Consider the following 7,758-nt stretch of genomic DNA (forward strand, 5'->3'; position numbering starts at 1 on the left):
TCAATAGATAAAAATATTACTCGCGTATTTAATAATTTAATTTAGTCTTCCACAGATTGTATGTGCTATATTTTATTCATGCAAAGTTTGTTTTTAATTTTGGTTCTGGCTAATTATTTCTACTTTTTACCTTTTTTTTAAAAAAAAAAGTCATTAAATTTGATTTATTTTTCAAATTTGTTTGATTTGGTATCTCTTTTTTATTATTTGCATTTCGCATCATTTGTAATTACTTATTAGTACCATTCGATATTTGGATCTTACGAAATAGCTTATTCCAGTTATATATATATATATATACAGGGCGGTAGGTAACTCCACCGACAAACTTTGGGAGGTGATTTCTTATATGAAATGAAAGAAAAATGTTCTGATAAACATAGGTCGCAAAACGTCTCCTTTCAGAGTTATGAATATCCATGTTTTAGCATCCTCCGTTATCGGCGAAGCGAACGCGCCATTAGTACTTAAAGGAGTATTCCTATACCTCAAATTCCTTTTTACAGTTCGTTTCGCCGATAACGGACCATGGTAGAACATGGATATTTAAATAGAGTGCATACTAGTTCCTTTGTAATTCCTTAAACCGCTTGGCATTGGTCCTGTAGTTTCTAAGGCAGAGCGTTTCGAAACGCGAATTTGCGAATTTTCGGCGGCTCATAGCTCTGAAAGGAGACGTTTTTCGTCCCATGTTTGTTAGAACTTTTTTCTTTCATTTCATATAAGGAATCATCTCCCAATGTTTGTCGGTGGAGTTACCTACCACCCTGTATATATATATATATAAATCTAAGAGCTAAACGTAAACCGAAAAATTAACAAATTTATATTTTCGCATATTTGTTATTCTAGTTATGTTGCTGATGAATATTCGGTTATGAATCTGATTCTTATTATCGATATTATGAAACAATTTCCGTGGATCATAATTTTGTTTTATTATAGAAATTGTGAAGGTAATAGTCATGTGTCTATGATTTGATATTCATTTTAATCTTCTTAAAAAATTATTTGTTGCTTTTATAAGCTATTTAGGCGAAAGATTTTATTTCTGTATCTGTTCAATAGTTTTAATATACAAAGCGTGTTCGGAAAGTAAGTACCGTGTCGAAAAAAAAAAAAAATAGGTACTAAAACAAGTTTATTGAAGCCAAATTTATTTTTACGTGAAAGAGCACACCTTAAACAATTTTTCTACATAGTTTCCATCAAAGTTCAAACACTTGTCATAGTGGGTGAGCAACTTGTTGTGAAGCCTTCCTCACAGAAACATCCCGCCAGTAAAGACAACCATAACTCCACAGTTTTTTTTTTTTTCCGTCGTCGTCACCTTCAAAGCGCTTTGCCTCCAAGCTCTCGCTTCAGATGCAGGAACAAATGGTAGTCAGTCTTTCGCATTAAATCTGTACAATTTGACGATGAATTTCGGCCAGCATAACGTTTCTTGCATTCAAAAACCGAATAACAGAACGAATCTCACGATCGGCGGGTTCAGCAATTGTTTTAAACATTGTAAACGATTACAGGACACAGTACACTTTCGACAACTCAAACCGTACTAGCGTCAGTGGAAAGGCAATGAACCAGTGAAATTGGCTCGTATGCTCCGAGCGCCGACACTAGCGCTGCGGTGGCATTCGAACGAAGCGGTGCGTACTTGCCGGACACTAGCAGTGTGTTTCGTTGAGGAAATTTTGGACAAGTCGGTCAGCCCTATGACAACTGTTTGAACTTTGGTAGAAACTATGTCGAAAAATAGTTTAAGGTGTGCTCTTTCATGTAAAAATAAATTTGGCTTGAATCAACCTGTTTTAATATTTTTTTTTTTCAAAATGGTACTTAATTTCCGGATACGCCTCGTATATCGCCGAATTATCAAAAAAATTAATTTCTTTTCCCGTTTTCGTTGTGCTTTTTGTTATCTGTCAGATTTGAACTGTGATAGACTTCTGCTCGAATTGCTATGTGTAATTTATTTTTCTATGTTATTCGACAATAAAAATTTTGAAAAAAGTATATTTATGTATTCATATATTTTTCGATCACTTATTTTTTTAACACGTATGTGTCAAAAGAAACGAGAATATTTAATATTCTATGTGAGAAAATGCTGACGAAGATTTATTTCTTCAGTAGATAATTACTCGAAGCGTTGGAAGTAAAATTTTATAGAAGAGTAATTTCTTTGAACTAAAACTTCAGAAATTCATTCCTGCATCTATCGAGATACTGCAATATTAGATCAGTGTATTTTATATACATCTATCTGGCATCCAACCGGAAGGAAACCCACACCCTGAGGATCAAAGAAGAGTGGAACCAAGCGGACTAGTCACTTAATGTTCAACATGTATCTCCCAGTGAGGAAGATTGGAACTCTTTCCACGGTGAAACAGGTTTCACTAATAATGGGAGAGCTAAAGACTAATGTGCTTGACAAGGTGATTTTTGCTTAAATACTTGCAACTTTTTTTCAGTAACCATGACACGACACCATCAGCTAAGACCCTTATTCTCCGCAAGCTGAATTCTGACGACAGGGTAACATTCAAAAATCATAAGTAAACGAAGGTTGCTAAAATTACCTGGAGTTAGAAACTAGGATGCCATTTAAAATTAACAAGTACAACATACAATGCGAGCTCTCTTGGGTGAGAAACAAGATCCCAGGTGTTGGAAGAAGAGCTACAGAAGATAATCGGATTAAGTGAAGTCAGGAGAAAAGGGGAACTAATCGAATTGAAGAGCAGACACCTATTGATTACACTACAGAAATTCAGTGTGGGATAAGATCGACCGTGTTGGATTTCTATCAGCGAAAACTTGCAGACCTATATCCTCTAAATAAATATTATCTCTAGCCAAGTAGCAAAATTTATCAAACTCGCACAAAGATATAAAGTACAAGTAATTCGAGTGTACTCGCACAACAAGCTATTGAAAAGAAGAAGTGAAGGAATCCTACAAATAAATTTCTAACAGCGAAAATAAGTACGTAGAGATTATCATGCAGTTCAACGCTTGAACAGGGCAAACAGAAACAAAAAAATCAATAGGAAATTTTGGATATGGCAAAAGAGATGAACATGTGGAAACCTTTTAGTACAAGAATGCGTTGAAAGTGAGAAAATGTACATTAGAATTTCTTCTTCAAGAAAGAAAGAAAATACACACACACACACACAGAGAGAAACTGGGCATAGCGACACCCAAGTGAGCTAACAATTGAAATTTACTATGTCATACAGAAGATTGAAGACCGCAATATTCTGAATGGGTTCAACACCGGAAGTGTTGGCAAGTGGGTTCCTTGACAGCTGACGCAGGAACTGAAAGATCGTCGGCTTGACAAATGTCAAAAGCTGCTGAGGCGTTATGAAGATGAGAGTGAAGGTTTTCTAGCTCACATTGTCATCGGGGATGAAAGTTGGGTGCATCTTTCTCAGCCGGAGACGAAACGTGCAAGCAAAGAATGGCGGTATTCTTCGCCGAAACCAAAAGAAGTTTCACAGCCAACCCTCTGCAGGGAAAGTCATGTTGACTTTATTCTGGGATAAGAATTGTTTTATTCTGGAACACTACATGCCTCCACGTACCACAGTGACAAGTGCCACCTATACGGACCTTCTCAAAAACCAATTGAAACCAGCAATACGCACAAAGCGAAAGGGATTGCTGAGTGAATGTATTTTGCTTCAGCATGATAACGGCCGTTCTTATTCTGCTTGTGCGAATATATCTAAAATAAACTTCACGAAATTTGGATGTAAAGCATATAGTGGTTTATGATTCTGCATTCAAAAATGTGTTGTTTCGCTTTCCTGGATTTACTAAGTGAGTCATTGGAAAAGATATGTCAACAAAACAAAGCTAAAGAGGTCTAAATATTTATATAGAGGTGTCTACAATTATCAACGTAATGTAAAAAGTTGTGTAGTGTAGGCAATGTCCTTACTCGACATAACGATCAGCACGACTACGACACTAGAATTAGAAGAAATTTTTCCTTAATAGCCCACAATACATGTATTATGAGAAAGGTCCTAAATATCCTGGTATTCTTATGTATAACAAGTTACCAAGGATGTTAAAAATATAAGTCCAGAGACTCATTTCAAGAAACAACTTTACAGTTACGATGATCTTGAAGTTTTGCTGACGCCTACTATTAATTCAATGTTCTCGGGATTGCTGCTAGAGTGAATGTTGCTGTGCTGAGCTTTCGTTATCATACAGCGGTAACATCTTCAGAGCTGTATGGTAACGAAAGCTCAGCACAGCAACATTCACTGGCAGCAGTCCCGAGAACATTGAATTAACTTTACAATTACGTTATGCAACACTGTTCTTTATTCAACAGACGAATATCTAAACAAGAGTTAAAGTAAAATAAGAAAGGAAACTAAATAGTTACATCACTACAGTACTCAATATTTATTTAGAGTTTACCGGAAAATTTGTATTCAACAAATTTGTAATTAGTTTAATGTATATGTAACATCTATGTATATGTAATACCTACTGTACCGACTTCATGACAAGTTCTATATTATACTCTGTATAATCAAAAGGATGCAAATAAATACAAATACATGCCTAAGTTGCAAATGGTCAGGGGGCATCCATATCGCTGTACTGTTGGTGATTGTGTATAAGAACACATTCCGTGGGCAGGAGTAGAAATATGTCAAGAGGATTGTGGACAACCAATCTGTAAATAGGAGTGTGCAGCGAGGCCAGGCTCTCTGCGATTACAACTATCAGCTTGTTAGTATGTGTATATGAATGTAAAGTGAACTCAAGTAAGCGCTATAAAATATAAACTCGGTTCACCTTGTCTTAATGTTCTGATTATGTATTGTACGTGGGTAGAATGATAAAGTAGAGTAAATAGGCGAGAATAGTGTAAAAAAAACGACGTCTTTGATTTCCAAACACACAAATTGTTTGTGCTTGATCGTTTGGTGCGAGTGTGACATTGTGTGTGTGTGGTGAGGCAGTAAACAAGGTAAAGCGTCCTATAAAGCTTACGGCAAAGCCATATCAGCTAAGAGGAACAGTGGTCGGTAGGGACCCTGTATGATAGCTCGAACCGAGCAATAAAATAGATTGTTACTTAGAACCATCGTACAATTGCAGTTTGCAAAGCAAATGATGTGGAAACTCAAGCAAGAAGTTCCACAACCAGTGTCGACAATCACAGTCTGCCGCAATTTACATGACATGGATATACAGGTTAGGTTCCATGGAGAACGCTTTACCACGACGCCAAATGGTGGCACAAACAAGCAACATGGGCCACTATGGCTGGAAACTGTGAGATGATGATAATGAGTTATCGTTTATCTTTTTCAAACCAGGGGCCCTCTTTAAATGTGGTGGAAGCCGAAACGAGAGTGTAATCGCTGTGTCTAAGCCCAACTATGAAACATGGCGGCAGATCTATAATACTGTGTATTGCAATATCTTAATTTTCAGTGCGTATTGTGCCGACGATTACTGCCCGTCATTATATTGCAATTTTAGGGAACCATGTGCATGCTATGATCCAGATCTTTCTTCCATGTAATGATGCCAAACTCCAAGATGATAACGCGCCCGTTAATATACAGTTGGATCTTTGGGTCGTGGTTTGAGGAAGGTCGAAATGAAGCCAAACATCTCACTTGGAATGTCCAATTAACGGTTCTGAACATAATTGAACATCTGTGGTACGTTTTGGAGAAACAAATGCGGCGCTGATTTCTGTTCCCATCCTCTCTCATGGAACTCATTAATGCATTGAACGTAGAATATTGTAACATTCGCCTTGTTTCCATTAATGACCGCTATGACTCGCATGAATGAAATACTGAGGGAAAACAGGGTGTAAAATCATACTAGTCTGGTAAGTTACACTTTTAAAAGCTGTCTCAATAAAATTGATTAGAATCTGTATCTGGAAACTGCATTTACGTATGAAGAATATAATTACTATAAAGCATTAATACTTGAGGATTTTTCCATTAGCACAAAATATAAAATGTTAGTTTGTGGCAATTCGACCTCTCTTTGTGGAACTCAGGACTCGTCACTGCCAAACACTCAAGAGCTTAATAGGACAGAAACTTCATAGTACTCAAAACAATGATCAATCTAAAGAAGTACTCTAAAAGTAGCCCGTGAGGGGATCGAACCCACGACCTTCGCGTTATTAGCACGACGCTCTAACCAACTGAGCTAACAGGCCATATTCAATACGGTTTATTTGAGAAATTTACTAGGAGTAATTTTTATCTACAATCTACACACCTTTTAATTAATTCTGTTCTTTTAGTAACATTCACTTAGATTCGAAGTCACATTGATCAGACGAAGTGGCAAAGATCTTTTCTGCATTAAAAGAAGTCTCAACTCTCCTTATTTCGGAGTAAATATTATTGGAACATGTAGCAGGGAAAAGTATCAATATTAACAGAGGGAATTCATATTTACGAAGAAATTAAATGTCGACTAAAAGCAGGGAATTCGTGTTACTATTCGGTTCAAAATCTCTTGTCGTCGCGAATTCTGTCGAGGAATTTGAAGCTTAAAATACATAAAACGAGAATCATGCCTATTGTTTTGTATGGTTCCGAAAATGGTCGCTTATTCTGAGGGAAGAACATAGACTGAAAGTATTTGAGAACAAGATCCTGAGACGAATATTCGGACCCAAGAGGAACGGGAATGGGAAATGGCGGAAACTTCATAACGAGGAACTACATAATTTATACGGTTTACCCAACATTGTTAGGGTCGTCAAATCTAGGAGGCTTAGGTGGGCAGGTCATGTAGCTAGAATGAAAGAAAGTAGAAACGCTTTCAGTCTTGACTGGAAGACCAATCGGAAAACGACCATTAGGAAGACCTAGGCGCAGATGTGAGGACAATATTAAGATGGATTTCGCAGAAATAGGAATACAAAATAGAAACTGGATCCAATTGGCTAAGGAATAGAAGTCAGTGGAGAGCTTTTGTGACCGCGGCATTGAACCTGCGGGCTCTATAGCCCATGGAGTTAGTTAGTTAGTAGCCGGGATATATATATATATAGTACGAGACTTAACCCCAATTCTTAACCTGACAATTCATCCCAATTTACTGACTTTTCGTTTTTAAACCTTTATGAAAGACAGAGAAAAGCAGGCGGCTCTTCTCATGTTAGTCATTCTTCGTGTACTTGTATTCGGAACAACAGCCATAGTTCATCATAAGATAGTATTTCCATTGTGCCAGTGATGTTTTGATATAATATGAGGAAAAACTAATAATAGGATTGTTAACAGATTACAATAATATTATCTGTAATGAAATCAGAGTAAACATATTTTAAGCAATTACATTTCAGCGCTATACGAAGAGTAACGTAAAAAACAATCAAAGAAGTCTGTGCTTATTAAAGTCTTCTTTCGTCTGCAAAGAATGAGAGACAGAAGCCTCCGTGGCGCAATCGGCTAGCGCGTTCGGCTGTTAACCGAAAGGTTGGTGATTCGAGCCCACCCGGGGGCGTATTTAAATCTTACTTTATTAACACTCTCATGTCAGAAACGTGCTGTAAGAATGAAATTCGTCTTCTGTTTCCAGTGGGTTAACCACACATGTGATTGAAGGGTTCTTTGTTAAGAATAATTCCTTTTGCCTTATATATGTAATTATTAACCTAATTATTAAAAGTACTATTATTACTTGCATTCCTTGTAATTAATTCCTTTATTGTATTATACAATTTGCAATAAC

The 7,758-nt window shown here is 36.8% G+C and overlaps 2 non-coding genes across 2 annotated transcripts; one reads left to right on the forward strand and one right to left on the reverse strand.

Annotated features, from left to right (window-relative positions):
* Positions 1–6,155: 6,155 nt before the first annotated feature.
* On the reverse strand, positions 6,156–6,229 carry TRNAI-AAU (transfer RNA isoleucine (anticodon AAU)). The gene has a single exon. It is a non-coding gene; the product is annotated as a tRNA-Ile (tRNA).
* Positions 6,230–7,456: 1,227 nt separating this feature from the next.
* TRNAN-GUU (transfer RNA asparagine (anticodon GUU)) lies at positions 7,457–7,530 on the forward strand. Its single transcript has one exon. It is a non-coding gene; the product is annotated as a tRNA-Asn (tRNA).
* Positions 7,531–7,758: the final 228 nt, after the last annotated feature.

This window comes from Thermobia domestica, chromosome 2 (genome assembly GCF_964235325.1).
Source record: "Thermobia domestica chromosome 2, izTheDome1.hap1.1, whole genome shotgun sequence".
Taxonomy (NCBI): Eukaryota; Metazoa; Arthropoda; class Insecta; order Zygentoma; family Lepismatidae; genus Thermobia; species Thermobia domestica.